This window comes from Chiroxiphia lanceolata, chromosome 21 (genome assembly GCF_009829145.1).
Source record: "Chiroxiphia lanceolata isolate bChiLan1 chromosome 21, bChiLan1.pri, whole genome shotgun sequence".
Classification (NCBI taxonomy): Eukaryota; Metazoa; Chordata; class Aves; order Passeriformes; family Pipridae; genus Chiroxiphia; species Chiroxiphia lanceolata.
In genome coordinates this window covers 11,186,025-11,206,124 of record NC_045657.1, presented here as the reverse complement: position 1 = coordinate 11,206,124, position 20,100 = coordinate 11,186,025, and the positions used below count along the sequence as shown (strand labels likewise).

General features: G+C 52.0%; 1 protein-coding gene and 1 long non-coding RNA gene across 2 annotated transcripts in view; both read right to left on the bottom strand.

The window, feature by feature from the left end:
* Nucleotides 1-20,100, bottom strand: part of EXD3 (exonuclease 3'-5' domain containing 3) — a 301,394-nt gene that overhangs the window by 73,615 nt on the left and 207,679 nt on the right.
* Nucleotides 1,640-20,022, bottom strand: LOC116797035. Its single transcript, XR_004360559.1, has 4 exons — nucleotides 20,012-20,022; nucleotides 13,752-13,754; nucleotides 9,917-9,921; nucleotides 1,640-1,889 (listed from the first exon to the last, which is right to left on the bottom strand). It is a non-coding gene; the product is annotated as an uncharacterized LOC116797035 (long non-coding RNA).

Here is a 20,100-nt window from a genome sequence, read left to right as displayed (position 1 = left end):
TGTGCCAGGATGGAATTGCTCCAGCACTGGGTCTTCATGAAACAGAGGCTCGTTGTTCAATTAAGGAATTATCTGATGTCATTTTTAGCTTCTGTTCAATACACACCTACTGCAACGTCACTCAGATACCAAACCTATCAGTTAAGTACAGATGGAGCCTGAGGCTGTTTAGGAGGTGCTGAAACAAAGACTGTGCAAAAAAGAAACTGCAAGGAACGAGTATGGAAAACTAGCGAGCAAAAGCAGGGGAAGGGAAAAAGTGAAGAGATGCCTGGAAGTGATGCTCTACACCCCACTGTGATAGGAGCACTCCTCTCCATGGAACACTTCATTGGCTCAACAGCTCCTGATAGCCCAGCATGGGCCACTCCTCTGGTTAAATCAGAAACAAAATATTGAGAAACAAAAGATACAGAACTGAGAGTTTAACATATCTGCCATCCCCACAATTCCATCATGAACATACTCTCTGGACTGTGGCTAAAAGGGACAGACCTGAAGGTGCAGAGGACTGAGCATCTGTCCTGTGGTGAGCAGTGTGACCGTGGGAAGGGACACTGCCTACGATGGCACCTGATGAGCTCTGAGCTCCTGAATCCTGAGTGAAGCCTGCTGCCAGGACACAGGTGTGCCCACAGCCCCGCACATCTCTACATCACCATAAACCTTGTAGAGCTGGACAGCTCTGCTATGGAAATAGCTAACGGTGAGTTGAGGTGGGTGTATCCAAACCAAGACCCGGTGATTCCCAAATGAGCTCTCTGAGGAGCCAAGCAAGTGATAACAGGTGCTGACAACATTTCGGTGTCAGCTCACATCCAGATTCTCACTTACAGCCTCAAAGGACACCCAATACAGAATTTAAGCTGGACCAGAAACTGCTAAACTTGTAAATTCCTCCCCAGGCTGCCAAAGGCATTTAAACGGATACTTGCAGAGCAGTCTCAGTCTGCCCTCACTCCATAAGAAGTTGTTTCTGTGATGAAGGTGCTCTGAGCACTCTCGTCACTACCAGCAGACACAGCCCCACAACTCAGATCAATCACAGACTGGTTTGGGTTGGGAGAGACCTTAAAGCTCATCTCATTCTACCCCCCTGCCATGGGCAGGAACACCTTCCACTAGACCACGTGTGACTCATGCAACTCTACTGCTGCACTGATCCCACCACATGCCACAGGGCAAAGTGACACTTGGCTCCACACAAATCATCCTACACTTCCCAACCAAGACTTTTGGGATGGCTGTAGGTGCATCCTTGCAGCTGGCTGCTTCTTGAGCCCCCTGATTCCGAGAGCCCTTACATGGCTGCAGCTGCCTGTGGACTGCACCTCCCAGGTGCTGAAGTGACGAGAGGTCAGTGGGCACATTGCCATGCTTTGTAGAGTTTTATATTTCAGAGTTTTTCAGTAACTCCACAAGATTCATGAAGTGGAAGCAAAAACCAAGTGTGTTACTGAGTGCAGAGGGATTGAGGGACACAAGGACTCCCCAGCTTGTAAAGCTGACGGTGCCTGTAACCATGAACACCCTTGGCTCTGCTTTGGGTTTCAATCCATCCCCAGAGGACATGCTTTTTTCACGGTCGGGTGCCTGACTGGATGTCAGCCCAGGTGTGTCCAAAGGATGTCCTGAGCCATGCTTGCTCCCCAGGGCAGGACCTCCTCTTCTGCAGCTCCATGTGCAGCTCTGCAGCCAGCACAGGAGCTGAACAAATCACAGCCAGCGCTGTCACCCCAAATAGCAATAGCAGAAGGAAGGGGGAGCAACCCAAACCAGCTGCAGCTGCTTGTTTTCCTAACTCAAACCAGCTCAAACCCTCCACTCTTCTCCGTAAGGAACTGTTGAGGTAGGGACGGGAGTCCTGGACATCTCCTCCCTTCATCGCACTGACAGAGAAATACTAAACACTTCTCTAGACTTCCTAAATGTCAAGAAAATATTTACAGGGCCCACTTGTGCTGAGCAGAACCACTAGCCCCAAGGGCAGACCCGCACCTTTGCCCGGCGCTGCCTGGCATGCTCCGGGCAATCTGTTTTATTAAACATTTGTGGTTTTCCTGCTGAAAAACCCAATGAAAGATTAATGCCAAGAAGTGACTCCTCTGGGGCTGAAACTGTCAGGGAGCCAGGACACAGGGAAGGACGGAGCTTGCCTATCCATTCCTTCCCTGATATTTAACAGCCAGAGAGATCAGCCGCAGTCTGGCCAGGACTGGGGCAAGGTTAGGGGGGATCTGGGCTAATGCTGACCATGCTCTGGGGACACAAGAAAACTTCAGGCTCTCACTTGTGAACATTTCTCCAGTGAATACATTCATATAAAACCTTTTCCCATGTATGAGGTTTTTTTTTTTGCTTTAAAACAGGATCGCTCTGGTCTCCAATTTTCTCCGGGCTGCAATCACAGCTTTGCAGTGCCTCCAGCTGCTGAAATCCTGTGCTAGGCATGGAAATGGGCTGGACACAGAGCTCTCAGTTCCTGGGAGGCTTCCAGCAGGGCTGGAGCCACGCGGTGATGCAAGCCGAGCAGGCAGGCTGGCAGCAGGACAAGTGACATCCCCGGCTCTGGTGCGTGTGCGGACGGGCCGGGGGGGAACGAGCGGAGCTCCCCTCCAGCCCCCCGGGCAGAGTGTGGGCAGCGCTTCGCCGCAGCACCAGCCTTCCGTTCTTTCCAGCTTCAACCATTACACGTTAATGAAGGTTTTCTAATGAGCTATTTAAATAGTAATTAGAGGCTAGCACTGGAGAGGGAGATAAGTCTTGTGGGTATCTCGCCCTGCAAGAAAGGACCTGATAAGAAAGAAGTGAATGATTTTCTTCTGGGATCAATTCCAACGAGCAATTATCCCCTTGATACCAGGCTGCTTAATAAGGAGCAGGCTGAAAAAACACTTGACAGTGGCAGACGATGAATGGGCCACTTTCCCAGCGTTTTCCAAGGGAAGGCTGGAGGCTTTATGCCAGTACCTGAGATAGGAGATGATCCAGCAAATGCTGAGAGCTCATTTGATTTACATAAAATAATCATCAATGTTTCTTTTAAAAAAACTTCACACAGACAGAAGAATCATCAGCTTCGTTTCCTGATGGGTTCCCATCGCAGCTATTCAAGGGGTTTAAGTTTTATTTTATTTCAGATGCTGACCAGGAACCCATCCTTCACTGCTTTGGGCAGGACAACGGTGTTGGGCTGGAGCGGTTCTCCCCCAGCAATTACAGAACATTTGAGCTGAGCAGTAACAGTTGTGCAGGACAAGATGACTCAGAGACTTGGCTAAAAACTGTCTAGTTATACTCTGATGTTGTCGGAGAGTTAAGTAAGCTTGAACATTTTAATAGGCTTATTTTCTCACCATTCTACTGCCTCAGGTGATCCTTTGTGTTGCAATACAAAATACTGTATCATGGGATTATTAAAAAAAACCAAAGGGATGTGCTCAAATCATCATTTTTTTCTGTCACCCTCTGCCAGTGCCAGGTGACGCTGGCACAGGTTGCACCCAACAAATGATGCAAAAAGGTTGGACAAACAGCAGAACTAACAGCCAGGAGGGATTTTTTTAAGGCTGAGTTTTACTCACTCTCTGCAGCATAGTGTAGCCAGGAGAGATAACTGTACAGCAGGACACAGGGACAAAGCCTGGTGCTCATATGGGTGTGTGGAGCACAGTGAGGACACCTTGAGGGGTGCAGCCCTGGGAGTAGGAGCAGGTGGCCCTGGCAAAGGCAAAAGAAAACCTTGGTGACAGGAGATCACACACATGAGGAGCCCTGAGTGTGGGGTTGAAGGGACTATGTTACCCAGGCTGGGCTTTGCTCCCACACTGCCCTGTCCCCTGGTCTCAGCAGGAGCTGAGGTGGATTTTTTTTGCACAGCAACACGGTGTGTTTTCTGGGGGATTTAGAGTCTCCTTCTAATTTCCAGCCTGGCTTCATTCATGGTTCTTTGCACCTCCACCCCTGTGCACTGTTGGCTCACCTTCAGTCTCTCCTCCCTTCCCTGTGCCCCTTGCAGGCAATGAGCACAGGAAGAGCCCCTCACAGCCAGCTCCTCTCCATAGCCCACACCCCAAGGTCTCCTCTGGTATGACAGCATCTTAATTTCCCTGATCTGCCTACAGATTTCCCTGCAGCTCCCACCTCACTGTTTGGGACCAGAACTGGTCACTCTCATGGCACAGGGATAAATCAGAGCAAAGACCCTTCCAGCCCAGGAACCTGTCTGGGACACTCACTGGGCACTGATGCTTGGGGTACAGCTTCATGGTATAGCAGAGTCAGCTTCAAAGCTCCCTGCTGCCAAGAAGGGACATCTCAGGAGCTCCCCTTCCCTGAACCCCTTCCTAGTGCCTGCTCACACTCTTGGACTGGTCCTGCCACAACCTCAGATCCCACAGGAGCCATTCCCCTTGCAAACATGGAAAGAGGTCCTCCTCTTTTTTCTTTTTTTTGTCAGGTTTGTTTTCTGCCATTGCAGAGCACTGAACTGGCTCCCTGGCTGGTCAAAAGAGCCTCAGGACTGCTCAGGCTCAGCAAAACACACCAGGGAGAGCTGCAGAGGAGCAGGATCTTTAGCAGCAGCAGTGATGAGTTAAAGTGAGTCAGGTCATCCCATGACATCACATCCTGCGAGATGGAGAGGAGAGAAGGGAAATGGAAGAGTGAGTCCTTCACAGCTTGCACGAACAAACACTCTCAGGACATTGGGGGACACAGACAGCCCTGTCACAACATTCCACAGCCAAAAATGGGGCCTCTGCCCCACGTTTGCTTTCTACATGATCACACCACCGTGGGCTCCCAACGCAGCCACACATCACACAGGAACAGGCAGCACAGTTTCCCCTCGTCTCTTCCCTCTGCCCGGTTCCACTGACCCCAGGTCTGACTCATGCTCTGGGGGTGTCTCTCGTGTTGCTGGATTTGTTGGACTCTGAGTGACTGTTGGCTCCACACCAACAGTCTGTGGGAGCAGAAATCCATCTGCACATCCTCCCAAATATCTCTCCTGGACTCCATCATATTGCTTGTGTTTCTATCCTGAAGGGCATCCCGTTCTTTGTGTGTAATTTCCCCCAACTCCTTTGTTTTGATGATGATTACCAATTACAAGTAATCATCAAATTTCATTAGCAATTTCTATATTTTGTGTCAAGGCCACTAAAAATGTAAAACATCATCATTTCCAAGGCCAATTTTTGAGCAACCCATCCAAGCACAGTCCTCACAGCCTAGCACTTTCCTCTCCTAATGGATTTAATATTCCCCTTTACTGCAGACCAGACAACTTAGATGTATCTTGTCTGCTTTGTCGAGAAGTTCAGGTTTTTTATCTACTCTGGCATCATTTACTTTCAGAAAATCCGTATCTCATCTTATCCATTTTCCAGGTTCTTAATTATTCTCTGTTTTAATCTTTATTCTGAAGCTTTGCATACTCACAGATTCAGAATAACAGATACTTACGTGCCAAGAACACCTTCTCCCTGCTCCAGTCCATAGGCCTTGTTTGCTGTTCTCCAGCCAAACGACCCAACCCCTGTGCTTTGACAGATTTATTACAAACCCTTCTTCCATGACTTCAGCTTTTTGTGAGCCCTCTCTCATTCCTGCAGGAGAAGCTAGCTGCTCCTACCTGTTTCCATGCTCAAAGATCCTTGCCCGCTGAGTCCATGTTGGTTGTGGCACTTCCCATTCCCATGCGTTCAGCACTCTGTCTCTCTCCCCTTTGTCCTCAGTGCCACCAAAAACCTGGGCAAAGTTTTCACAGGTTTTTTTGGGGACTATACATAGATTATCCTATGTCTCTGTCCCATCCTCAGCACATACAAGCCCCACTTCTCCTTTCCTGCTTCCCCTTTCATTTATACATCTGGACAGTTTCCAAGAGTTGCGCAACCTATCCTTTGCTATTTCCTTTAATAACCTTGGCAAGGTTGGATTTTGCCATACTTTCAGACTTGCTCGCTTTACAAAAATTTCAAAAATTCCTTTTTAGTACTGTTTTTCTTTCTCTTGGCTGTGGACTGCCAGATCTCCCTCAGCAGCATCTTCTCCCACCCACCAGCCCCGGAGTCCGTTCCTTGTCCTTGCAGACTCTCCAAATCCTGCCTCGCCATCATGGGAAGCAGCCAGGTCCTGCTGTCAGCAGGAGGGAACTGCTGGTGACTCACAGCCTTCCTGGCTGCAAGGCCATGGTCATTCTGTTCGTGTCATGCCAGGGGAGTGGGAGCCTTTGCAGGAGAGGCTTAATCCCACCTCGGACCTGGCAGGTGGGCAGAGATGTCCCGGCAGAGGGAACGGTGAGCCACAAAACCTGCTCATCAGCTAAAAGCCCTCCATCCCACACCTGGCTATCAGAGGAGCAACTTGGGCCGGTGCTTGTGTCCATCCCAGCTGGTCTTGTGCAGCTCCAGGAACCAGGGCGGATTCTTGGAATCCCACGGAACTCGATAATCATCGCTATTATTTTTAGATCTTTCATTTCAGCCCCTCTCCAAAGCAGGCTGAGGCTCCACGAGCCATGCGGCACGGAGTGCCTGCAGTGCAAACCCACAAATATCCACAAAATTGGAGGAAAGAGGTAGGCGGGAGGAGGGAAACCCTAGGAACTTGCCCTGGGAAACAGCTCTGTGCCAGCATTCCTCCCTGCAGGAAGAGTGCCCCAGTCACCACCAAAGGCTTTCCGAGCCTGCCAGAAGGTCCTGCCCACACACCAGCTCGTGGATACCTGTGTCTCCCCAAGCAGGGAGCAAATCTCCTGGGAGCAGGACTCCAAACCTATACTTCTGCATAAAGTCACTCCTCTGGAGCACCTTTCCTAGGACAGGTCCCCCCTCCAGTGGGAAGAGACACAGGAGCCTCAGTTGGCTGTGTGCTCCAGCCACAGGCTGCTCGGGCACCAGGCTCGGGGCTTTGCTACCTGAGAAGGCTTTTTACTGGAGAGGAGCAAAGGAAAGTGCTTCAAAAGAGGATGAGAAACATTGCAGCTCTTGGAATGGCTCCAGTCTTGGCTGGGAAGTTGAGACATACCTTGGAGGGGATGGGAGTCCCCTTGGAAGATAATCAGAGATTTCGAGTCTCTCTTACTTCCTCCTATACAAAGTCAGGGAAACCAGAAAGTTGGTTCTCCACCCCCACCTCACACATGACAGCCTCTGCTCATGGCAGGACTGAGGGACACCTCGACAGGAGGCTCCAGATGGCCCCTTGGTAACTGCTGCTGGGGGAAGAGGGAAAGTTTACAAACCCCCTCTGTGGCCAAGAGCAGGACAGTGAGATGCAGCGCTGGAGGGATCTCCCTTCCTAAGGGCTCGTCCCCACCATGGGGTACACATCCCATGAGCATGTAGGGTGCTGGGGCAATGCCAGCCCTCGGAGCATGAGGAAAGACCCCCTCTGACATCTGTTCAACCAGAGCTGCCCATGGCGTGCTCAGCACTGCTGAGTTCCCCTCTCAGCCTCACACTGACCTCTCGTCACACCACAGCAATCCACCCACGTCTGCCACTCCTCCGAGCCACCACGGTGCTCCACAGGCACAGCCACACTGGCTGGGAGGGCTCGTCCAGACCAACAAGTCCTGTGTCCGTGGATTGATCACCTGACTACCAGTCAAGGGGCTGTGCAGCCTGGACACACTACAGCTCATAAAATCACAGAATATCCTAGGCTGGAAGGGACCCACAAGGATCATCAAGCCAACCCCTGCCCCTGCCCAGGACACCCCAACAATACCACCCTGTCCCTGAAATGTTGTCCAAACATTCCTGGAGTTCTGTCAGCCTTGGTGCTGTGCCCACTGCCTTGGGGAGCCTGTTCAGTGCCCAACCACCCTCTGGGCGAGGAACCTTTTCCTGAGATCCAACTTAACCCTGCCCTGACACAGCTTAATGCTGTTCCCTCAGGTCTGAAGCTGCAAACCATGGTGAGGTCTCCCCTCAGTCTCCCCTTCCCCATGCTGAACAAATCAAGTGATCCCAGCTGCTCCTCGTATGGCTTCCCCTGTGATCCTACAACAGGCAAACTACATCGGAGGGATATTCTCCAGGGAGAGAATTTAACAGCCACAGTTAATACCTGTCTGCCCTCCCCTCCGTGCATGCCTTGAGGACATCCCTCTTTCTCCATACAATTCCCTTCACTACCCTAATGGAAGAAGAAACCCCAAACACAGGCTCAAGCTCCTGCAACTCTGCACCTGGCAAATGGAGTTAACAGAGAACTTCCCCACACCTATCAGCAGAGGAGCTAAACACCAGTGGGATGCAGGTGGCCACGCCCCCTCCATGCTTTCATGGGACCAGAGCAACACCCTTCTCTGTAAGATGCTGAGGGATGAAGAAATCCAAGCAAAACTCCCAAAGCAACTTAGGGGCTTGGGATGTTCGCACAGAGGCTGCTCCCTACTGACATTTCCTCCTAGTTAGAACCTCACGCTGCATCTTGTAGGCAGCAAAATCCCTCCATTCACAAAGTCCCAGGGCCTTTGGGCTATGCCCATGTTGGACAGAAAAACAGAATTAGATTCCTCAGAAGAAGTCAGACACAAGCTCAGGGAATAACTGGAGCCTGATGACATGTTATAGACACAGTGATGTTTATACAAAGAAGTAAAAGTCACACACTGACTAAATAACTTGGGTCTAAGGGCAGCCAAGAGACACACACAGTCTCCCTGGCACCTTACAGGGCTCAAAGCCATTGCCTGAACTTCACGTGCTTCAGTTTCTCTATTTCTACAAGCAGCTATAGGAAACTGGTTATCTTTCTCAGCATGGAGAGAGATCATTAACCAGTGGCAAGAAAGAAGCCTGAGAGCCTCCAAGGGCTCAAGTGACACCAGAGGTTACCGCGGCCTGAGCTGCACTAGCCAGCCAAGCACTCAGCCAAGAGAGAAAGTTCAGTCCCCGCTGCCAAGACTTGGCAGAGCAACGGGGCACTGGCTGACACTGCTCAGCCCAGCTGTGCTGCCTTGGACCTCCCCCAGTTCCCACCAACAGGACTGTGAAAGGAGGCAGAGAAGCTTGAAGTGCTGAAGATTCCCCTGGCACTGCCGTGGGAAGCTTCCAGCTCTCTTCACTGCTCCTATCAAGAACTCTTTTCTGGCCAGCAGGCTCTTCCAGCACCGGTGCACAGAGACAGGGATCCATGGCAAGGCAGGAAAATGAGTGCACAGACTGAAAGAGGCTTGGACACTCATTTTCCCATCAAAGGAAGCACATCATCCTCCTTTCACCCAAACATGCAGATACACACTGTCACGTTGCTCGCCTAAATCGCAGGCTGCCCATCCCTGTCCTGTTCCCAGGCGGTGCTGTGCCTCTCCGAGGGGTGAGTAAGGACTCAGACATGCAAATTCACAGGCAAGTGTGTGCGTGTTCCAACACGGAGGACGCTGCTCAGCCCAGGGACTTGGCTCTTCCTACAAACAGAGTCAGGGAACAGGCTCATGAAAAACCTAAGTCTCCAAATATTTTATTTTGATCCATGAGCCTGGCAAGATCTCCTGTGAACATCCATTCGGCTGGGACTACATGGGCCTTGGAGGAAGAAGGGGAAGAGACAGACTTGAGCACAGCTCAGGCTTGGGAGGACTTTCACTCTTTCTAAATAAACACAGAAGTCTTGATGTTTAAGGAGAGAAAGCTTTTCTACTTGTGGCTCTCGGTTTGTGTGTTTGAGCAAAGGCTTCTTGGGCATCCGCCAGCCTGACTGAAGAACTCGGAGTCAGTAACAAGGTGAGAGGATCCTGCTTGGCACAGATCAGAGCAGGGCAAGAGGTACCAGCATCCAGCTGGTAAGATGTGAGGGAGCAAGACACATTTGATTTTGTCTAAAAAACATAAAAGAACCATAGAATGCCCCATCTTTGGGAGTGTTCAAGGTCAGGTTGGATGGGGCTTGGAGCAACCTGGTCTAGTGGAAGGTGTCCCTGCCCATGGCAGGGTGTGGAATGAGATGGACTTTGAGGTCCCTTCCAACCCAAACCAGCCTGTAATTCTGTGATTCTTTGAGTGACAACTGGAGAGAGAGTGCTCAGCTCAGCAGCCAGCACATTACCCACATGGGGCATGGTTTTCAAACAGTCTTCTTGGCTTATGTGCCAGAGACTCTGATGCCACTGATGGCCAATGTCGGTGACCATCGGGACAGCCTTTGGCACCTGCAGTGCTCTGCAATAGCTCAGGTGAGTGCAGCACCTTTGTCTCCAGGATGCCAGCACATTCATGCTAAAATGTGAACTGGCTGTTCATACATTCAGGGGTTGGATGAAACAGAAATGGGGTGTAAGAAAAGGGAAAGTAGCAGGTCAGAGTCTGGGAAAATCCAGGAAAGTCCATGAATGTAAAGAACTGAGAAGAGCTGAGAGAGTGGGAACATGAAATCAGCCAACTGCCCTTCTGCATGGAGATATGAAATCCAAAGGAGGCCCCGGTGGAAATGTGAGATGAGCTCATGCCAGTATAGCAGCTGCCATCCATTTGTCTGTCCATCCGTTCGTCCACGTGGCCAGAGTGACCACACTGCAAACCAGTGAAGTCACAGCTCCAGAGACTCAGAACAAGCCCATTATGTGGAAGACACTGTGACTGGGATCCCACTACCCTCTAGATTGGTGCATTTTGTGATTACTGACCTTACAGAGGGAAGCTCAGGCTCAGGAAATAGGCTCCTTTATTCCATGTCTCCATAAGAAACTCCATGTATTTCTACTTTCCTTCTCTGCCCAGAGCAGAGTGAAGCTAGGAGCCATGTCCAGACCCCAAGCCTCAGCTACAGCTCCATGGGATGAATTATTAATTTCTGTAGCTGAACACTAGATATATCATCAACACAGAGACAAATAAGATGAGCCTCAAAACCTCTCTCTTTATTCTTCTTTCCCCCTTTTTTCAGGGGGAAAGGCCAGGAAAGGCCTTTACAGGACTGAGTTCTGAGTTGCTCAAAATGATGTTTTCCCACCTGACTCCAGAGAGGTAGGGACCTAGAGACAGGTTTCATAGAATCACAGTCTGGTTTGGTTTGGAAGGGACCCTAAAGATCATCTCGTTCCACCCCTTGCCATGGGCAGGGATGCCTTCTACTAGACCAGCTTGCTCAGAGCCCCAAAGCCCCATCCAACCTGGCCTTGAACACATCCAGGGATGGGGCAGCCACAGCTACTCTGGGCAACCTGTGCCAGGGCCTCACCACCCTCACAGGGAAGAACTTCTTCCTAATGTTTCTTTCATTCATTCTAGGAAACCCCAGGACATGCTCAAACCAGACTCTAGTTCAAAGGAGAAAGGTGAAAGTATAGAAATTAGGAGTCTTCAGCAATGAAAATCTCCAACCATTCCCCCAGCAGGAGCAGCCGCACATCCAAGGTGGAAGAGCCTGAAGGTATGAGAGGACTTGATGGCAGGTGTCCAACACAGCAGCTATCCCTGCCCCTGCCCCGTCCCGATGGACACGGCTGTTGCTGCTCCAGTGTGGATCAACACTTTCAGTTAATACAGCCCGTGATTTTGTGGAGCTCACCAAGCTCAAACCTCACAAAGCTCAAAACCACTTCAAGTCCCTGATCCACGCAAGTGGCTGGAAATGCCCACGGGAGGCAGAGTGCCCGCTGCAGCCGGTGCTGGCAGCCCTGCTATGCTGAGCCACGCTGGGAGAACAGGCCAGGACAGCGCTGCCGCAGTGCCTCAGTGTGTGCTGACCCTGGCAGGAAGCCGTTTGTCTGCAAGGCAAGGAAACAAGGAGGTTTTGGAGACGGCAATCCCATGCAGCTTCTCACTGCTTTTCCCAGCTACTGATCCAAGAGTGCCTGTGTTTACTTCCAGCCTTCCTCTCTGCTCCACTGCCAAGCAGCCTCATCGACCGGATGCAAACCACTCCACCAGGAAACACGCTGGACTGCGTCAGATAAAAGGGCCATTGCACAGAGACACTTTGGTGGCATTAACCCTGCTCTACCTGGTCCCAGGATTAGGGCAGCAGAGGTGACCCCACGCATCGCCTGGTCTCTGCTCCTGGAGTCCAAGTTGTTGTACTTGGGGCTGCTCCACAGTGTGACGGTGCTGCAGCTGGAATCCTGCCCACATGGCACTGAGATACTCGCATGGAGGGAGGATGGACATGCCAACTGTGTGTGGCTGTGGCTCTGGGTTCAGACCCCACACACTGGCTGCAGCGGCTCCATCACAGCAGGGTGAAGTGAGACATGTGAGATGGCACTGTGGGAACTGGCAGTGCAGCCAGACCGACATCACCAGAGTCTTTGGCGACCCACTGGTCTGAGAATCCCTTCAAGGAGCAAATGAGATGGGACTGCCCCACAAGTCATGGTGGCTTAGCAGACACTGACCATGGGTCGATGGGTCCTAGCTCATCATCTCCTCTGGCAAAAACAAGGGCAGTGCTGCCTCCTTGGACTGTCTGGGCACAGCAGCCCCTGGGCATGGCTGCGAGCGCCCACTCAAGACCTGCCAGGACCTTCCCCCAAAGGCATAACCCTCAGGAGCAGCATGAGGTAAAGCAGGGCTCAGAACACCAGGACTGCCTCTGGCACAGCTGCTCCTGTCAACCTGGATGTGTCATATCCCCCATTTCCCACCACTCCCTGCAGGCTCATGTGCTCTCTGCAGCGCAGTGGGTTACCATCCATGAGGGCACCACCACCCATATGATCTCACACTTGGCAGGAGAGGGGAGGCAGGGAAGCAAACAGTGATTAAAGAAAAAAAATGCATTCAGCTGTCAGAAAAAGTTTCTTCTGCAATTCTCTGCCGAACATCATGGAATCATGGAATCATTAAGGTTGGAAAAGCTCTCTGAGATCACAAGTCCAACCAGTGACTCAGCATTGCCAAGTCCACCACTAAACCATGAACCCGATTGCCACATCCACATGTTTTTTTAAACATTTCCAGGGATAGTGACTCCACCCTGGGCAGCCTATTTCAATGCCTGACCATCTTTTCTGTGAAGAAACTTTGTCCAATATCCAATCTAAATCTCCCCTGGCACAACTTGAAGCTATCCCCGGCACAACTTGAAGTTATTTCCTCTTGTCCTGCCCCTTGTTCCCTGGGAGCAGAGCCGGATCCCCCCCCCCCCCGCCGCTTCCCCCTCCTGTCAGGGATTTGCAGAGCCAGAAGGTCCCCCTTAAACCTCCTTTTCTCCAGGCTGAGCCCCCCCCAGCTCCCTCAGCCTCTCCTGCTGCTCCAGACCCTGCTCCGTTCCCTTCTCTGGACACGCTCCGGCCCCTCAGTGTCTTTCTTGCAGTGAGGGACCCAGAACTGAAGGCAGGATTTGAGGGGGCTCAGCAGTGCCCAGCACAGGGGATGGTCCCTGCCCTGGCCCTGCTGCCATACCATGGCTGGTACAGGCCAGATACCACTGGCCTTCTTGGCCACCTGGACACACCTGGGCTTGTGTTCAGCTGCTGCAACCAGCACCCCCAGGGCCTTTAAGCCTGGCAGAAATGTTTGTATTTTCCACACATTTGCAGCTCCCTGACCCTGCACGTGGGTATGGGGCTGGGCTGTCTGTGTCCCACCACACTGTCACTGCTGCTGCCATGGCTGAGGGTTGACATCTCAACATTTCTCCTTTAGCAAGAGGATGACAGTGCGCAACTGTGACCCTCCTGTTCAGCTGAGGTAGGTGAGAAATAACCCCATGAGTGAGCTTACACCGAGGTGACAATCTAATAGAGCTTGGAAGGAAATCTCTGAGCAATCTCTTCTCCCCACCTAGCCCACTGTCTTTATTTAGCAATCCCAAATATTCCAGTATTATACACACAGACACATACACATATATATATACATATACACACTTCCTAGACCTGAGGATTGGAGCAGGAGATGGGCCATTGACAGTGTTTGGTTGCTGAAATCAAGGGCTAAGCAGAAGCCCCAGTCACCCCTCCTGGGTCCTTGGTTTCAAGCAAGCTGTGCCCAGGCTCTGCAAAATCATCCAAATTCACCCCAACCCAGTGAGCAGCAGAATTACTGATGGGACAGAACTGCACACCAGAATCCATCCAGGTAGAGGCAGGAGGCTCTTTTTTTTTGAAGAATACCTGGGGAAAAAAAACCTATTTACCAGCTTTGCCATGCTTTAGCCTGACTGCTAGTCCTGCTCTGCTAATCCCTCCCAGTGCTCCTGCACGCCTGCCTGGGCCTGCAGGGAAGGGATCCTGTGTTTGACATCCGTATTATTGTGCCTTGCTCACTCTCACGCTCGCTGGCCCAGGGCCAGCAGCAGAAGGACACAACCTTGAGCCGGGCTGGACCCTGCCTTTCCCAGCAATTGAAACGGGAGAGGGGCTGGAGCAGGAAAAACAAGGAGGCAGCTTTTCCCTTTCTTTGGACGGCGATCCCCCCGCCCTGCCCAGCACAGACATTCCTGACACGGTGCCAGGGTGGACAGCAGGCAGCCCGCGGGTAGCGAGTGCACAGTCCCAGGCCGGGAGGAAACCTGCAGCTCCCTGCTAAGGGCGATACCAGGCTCTGACTCACCTGGCCAGCACAGCTCACACAGATCCAACAGGGGAACTGTCCTCAACAGAACCATCCCTGAACTCCACACGGAGCTGCACTGGGAACAGCTTGGCACTGGCTCTGCTCTGGGGTTGGTGTTTTGCATTTCTTCCAGTCCATAACCTGCACTAAACTCACACTGCTGACGCTGCAGCTCCAGTCACAGTGGCAGAGCATCCAGCCCACACCTCACGGACGTGCATCTCCTCTCCAAGCTCTTCTGCTTGCTGCCCCACAGTGCCCATGCACGGTGCTGTCCCTCCCCACAGCCCTCGCAGCTGGGGGCGGGCAGGGAGCTATGGGGACACAGAATCATGGGATCATTAAGATTGGAAAAAACATCTAAAATCATCAAGTTCAACAGCTCCCCCAGCACTGCCAAGCCCACTACTAACTCATGTCCCCAAGTGCCATATCCATACATCCATCTCTGAGGACTGTGACTCCACTAGTGACCCTTAGCAGCCTGTTCCAGGGCTTGACAATCCTCTCCATGAAGAAGTTTTTTCCTCAATACTGGTCAGGGGATGCATGTTTTTTCCCAGATGTGGCAGGAGTTCTTTGAGAATCAAAAAAAGCAACACCAAGGCTATATATGATTTAAAAAAACTGTAGTAAGGTCTGCTGGGGTTTACAGTTTTAATTGCTGATGGCTCTGCTGCAGCAAAAAACATCTTTTACCATACTGACCACCTCCTTGACCATATTCTGGGTAACGTTCTTGGCTAACAGTTTTAAACTGAAGGAGGGCTGATTCAGATTACCTGTAAGGAAGAAGATTTTACTTTGAGCATGGTGAGGCCCTGGCACAGGTTGCCCAGAGAAGCTGTGGCTGCTCTGTCCCTGGAAACGTTCAAGGCCGGATTGGACAGGGCTTGGGGCAACGTGGTCTAGTGGAAGATGTCCCTGCCCATGGCAGGGAGGTGGAACGAGCTGGCCTTTAAAGGTCCCTTCCAACCCAAACCATTCTGTGATTCTGTGATTCTCAAGATAAGAGACACAACCTGCAGACACAGTGTCCACCTACCATGTTCCAGGGACAGATCTGCCATAAAATGCCGAAGATTCCACCTGTTTCTAACAGGAATGCTTCACAGAGATGGTCCTAACCAGCTTCAAGTCAGCTGAGATGGTGGCAGTGGCAAACCTCATCCATTCCTCACTTGGTATCGCAGCATGAGGCAGGCACCCCGGGCAGGGCAGGGACCCTGGGCAGGGCAGGCAGGTTTCTCAGGCAGGGCAGGGATCCCAGGTAGGGAAGGGACCCCAGGCAGGCTCTGTCTCCGGGCCGGGGCTGCTCCTGGCAGATCTGGCTGCTCCACTTGGCTCAGCCAGGCTCTGCTCGCCCGCGGGCACAGAAGTGCTTGGGAACGGGGACCCAGGGTCCCGGGAACAGCAATCAGAGGAGGAAGCACCAGGCCCAGAACTCTTGCAGATGAGACAGGAAGGGATTACACATATCCCACCGCTCCAAACATGCGTCTCCCTTGAACAAAGCCGTTCCTGCCTCTGTGTGCAGCCGGGGCTGGGAACGGGCTCCCAGCTGCTCTGGGAACGCCAAGGATCACTTTCCTTTCCCACTGTCAGCACCTGCTTAGAGGTTACATCCTACGACCTTAAGGGTAACGCTGTATCACAGTTTTACTGCCCTGAGAAAGAGATGGGGATGATAAACCAGGGCGAAGCAGAGGAGCCCCATCCCCTCCTTCCCCCCCGCGATCCCTCCGTCTCCAGCGGACGCGCAGCCCGGGGTCTGTGCCGGGGAACCGCGTCCCTTGAGGGCAGACTGCGTGCACTCTCTCCCATCAAGCTGCAGAGCAAAGCAGGAAAAATATGAACATATATTTTTAGCAGCAGCAAATTATTTCTCTTACAGAAGGAATATTTCCATGCTGGGCTTTTTCCCTTCCCTTATCACAGATTGTATATTTAGAGCGTGAGAACTTTACCTCGCACAAACAAGGGCTGCCAGGCCCCATGCTCAGGCAGGGAGCCACTGCTGGCCTCTTGGACCTGCCCCTTCTTGGGACCAAAGCCCCCATCTTCTCTCCACAAGTGGGAACTGCCAAAGGGAGAGCTGCTTTTGGGATATGATGTGAAAAGGAAGGGAAAAGGCACTCCAGAGAGTTATCAATCAGCACGTTTGTGATCTCAGAGCTGCTGAGCTGTTGGAAACACGGGGCAGACCGTGAGCCCTGACACAGCCACCAGCAGCAGCACAGGCTTCACCGCTTCCCCCTGGCTGCAGGTGCACGAGGGATCCCAAGGGACGCCTGGAACGGTTGGGGACATCCCTAGGGCCATCTGGCTGCTAAAACACATTGCACTTGCCAGCAGAGTGTCTCACCCAAAGAGTGGCTTTACAGCCTGCCCTGCACAGATCCTGTGAATGGAAGGCCTCGAGTGTCCAAACCCCCTTCCTAACACACAGATGCATGTGCACAGAGTGGGGAGACAAATCACTGCAACCTCTGTTTTCACTTTGCTTTCCCATCCCTCTGGCATGCATGGCATCCCTCTGGCTGGGCAGTCCTGCCTGCCTCCCTGCCTTTCTTCCTGCCTCCCTGCCTGCTTCCCTGCCTGCTTCCCTCTTGCCTGGCCCTGCTGGGAGCTGCTCTCTGGAAGGGAAGCCGCAGCCAGCCGGTAGCTCTGGACTGCAGCTACGGAGGCTTCTCATTCCTAGAGAGGAGGCTGATTTCACAGCCCAACCGTGGCAAACATCTCTGTGATTTTTGGAGTTTGTCATGGATGAGCTGTCAGGAACTGCTGGAACCTTATGCCCTGCTCCACCAGGGAGTGAGACAGCATAGTTCCTCCTGGCCCATGGACCCAAACCTGTCCCGTGGCCCCTCTAACGCAAATTTAACGCATTTCAAACAAAAATGCATCAAATGCCATATTTCCACACCAAACATGGGGATTTCATGGTCTGGGTGACTTTCATGACATCAAGATTGATACAGACTCTTAATCATAGGTAACAGTTGCTGGATGCAGCCCCAGGATGAGGGCTGGGTGTCTTGGATGCCCATCTGGCTTTTCCCTCTCAACTTGGCCCTGTTTATTTTCCTCACATCTCGGCTTGGGCATCGCCCTCCCACTGACAACAACATGTCAAGCCATTGGGCTTCTTGCAAATCACAGCCTTGGACCTTCTGACCTGCCCTGAGACAACTCCAACAGCAGCATGGGAACAGAAGCAGATCTGACTACTCCAACACTCGTGGGCAGTGGCTGCAGTGCAGAGGCCAAGCCCTCAGTGAACTGTGCCCTGTGCCCGCAGCTCCCACAGTGGCCCAGGCAGATTTCAGTCATTTCAGAGAAGGAGTGATGCCCGCCAACTCAAGGTGGGGTGAGTTGCTTGCCATCAGACATCCAGAGTCTCATCATCAGGTTGCCAGTGCAACACAGAATCACAAAACCATTAAGGTTGGAAAGGCCCTCTAGGACCATCAACGCCAACTGTTCTCCCAGCACTGCCAAGGCACCACTAAACCATCGCCCCAAGTGCCACATCTACATGGCTTTTAAATCCCTCCAGGGATGGAGACTCCACCACCACCCTGGACAGCCTGTGGCAGTGTTGAACAACCTTTTCAGTGAAGAAACTTTCCCTAATATCCAATTTAAATCTCCCCTGGCACAACTGAAGGCTGTTTTGACTTGTCCTTATTGCTTGTTACTTGAGAGAAGAAACCTACCCCAATATCCTAAGGCTCATCCTTGCTGGAGCAGGCACTGCTGGCAGCAGTGTGGTGGTGGGCAGTGAAGCGAGGCCCAGGCTGTCAGTGAAGCCTGTCTCACAGGTCAAGTTTGGAATATTTATACATCTCCACCTGTAAACTGCTTTTCCTACTCTGTTCAGTGCAAACTTGAATGGTCAGGAAAAGAATGGCTTATCTGGCATGCTAGCATTCTCATTTTTAATCCACTTGATCCAACTTTCCACCAATTAAGGGATTTTTCCAGCCATGAGTTTTTCCATTGCTGCAAACGTGTCACCTCCAAACTCAGTCCCTTACCCCACGTGTCCTTGCTGTGGGAGCTGTCTCCAGAGATGTTCCCACCTGCTTGAGACCCAGGGTGGCAGCATAGGCAGGGCTCTGCCCTGTGCATCACCATGGCTCTCATGGCTCTTTTATTTCTGATAATGACATCTAAGTGTAGTTCAGAGAGCATCAGAGGAATTTCCACTCTTGGCAAATGAGCTGGGGCCATGGCAAGGCTCCGAGTCTCTCCCATTCCTAACCTGGAAAAGGGGAAGAGAGAGTAGAGCCAGCACAGCCAGCCTATGAACGCAGGTTCTCTCAGTCACCTCTAAGGGTTAACACAGGCTCAGTCCTCAAGAGACCACATGGATTCCTCTCCAGTTTTCCTCTCAGTAACCTGATCACAGCTTCTGAGCAGGGATCTCAGAGGCACTGGTCAGAGGAGTGCCTCCTCACAAAATTAAGGAATCATTAAAGCTGAAAAAGGTCTTTAAGATCATCAAGTCCAACCATCAACCTAGCACCACTACTATGTCCACCACTAAACCATGTCCTCAAGTACCACATCCACATGTTTTTTGAATACTCCATCTCATGTCCATATTTCCACCACCCTGCTGTGTCAGGGCCAGCTCCACACCCACAGCACAACTCTCCACATCATGGCCTGAGCCACCTCTGATCCCTTCACCTGGGGAGGCTCCAGCAGAGAAAACCTCCTTGAAGAGCTGAGTTCACCTTGTCTGTCCAGTGCCTCTGCAGAGCCAAAACCCTGTGGGGTGGAGGAGACCAACAGCTCATACTGAAAACCTCCCAGCCCCAAAGACAGGAGGAGGAAGCTCTCACCTCTAAGCTGGGACAAGCCTTCCTCACTTACTTCCTTCACACCCTCCTGGCTGCAGGCAGAAGAGTTAGATCAGCCCGGGCACAGTTCCTCTGAGAGGAACTGGTCATTCACTGCAAGGTCTGACAAGGCAAGAGCTCAGATGCAGGAGGTGGCATCTCCAGCTCCCTCCCAAAAAGAGCTCGAACTTCTGCCCTGGCTCATTCATAGACTTGGGCATCTCTGGAAAGGTGACGGATGAGTCTGGGGCTTGGGGGAGCTCCAATGACAGTGATCAGAAGGAACAGGTTGTAGTGGTGACCAGAGGGTTTGTCAGGGTTTGTCATTAGCCCCAGAAGCTACCCGGTGTAGGGAGCCAGTTTCTCTGGGAGAGGGTCAGCAGGCAGGAGGAAAAGCGAGCAGCAAAGGCCAGCTCTCTGCCAAGACTCGTTTCTCCCACGGCTGGGGCCAAGATCAGTTGCAGCGATATCAGCCCCACTGGTGTGTGGAGTTGGCTCATCTCTGCAGAACTGAGCTCTCTGGCAGGGAGCTGTGCGGGGCTGAGCCCGGGAGCTGAGCTACTCCATGTGAACCACCACGAGCTGGAATCCCACTGAAATCAGAGCACATTGGACACAGTGTTCAGAGCACAGCCGTCCTGCAACCGAGCTGGCAGTGGGCAGAACCAGCACTGGTGTCTCTCACATGCTCACCAAACACACAGAAAATGGTGCTCGGTGGCTCTTCCCAAAGG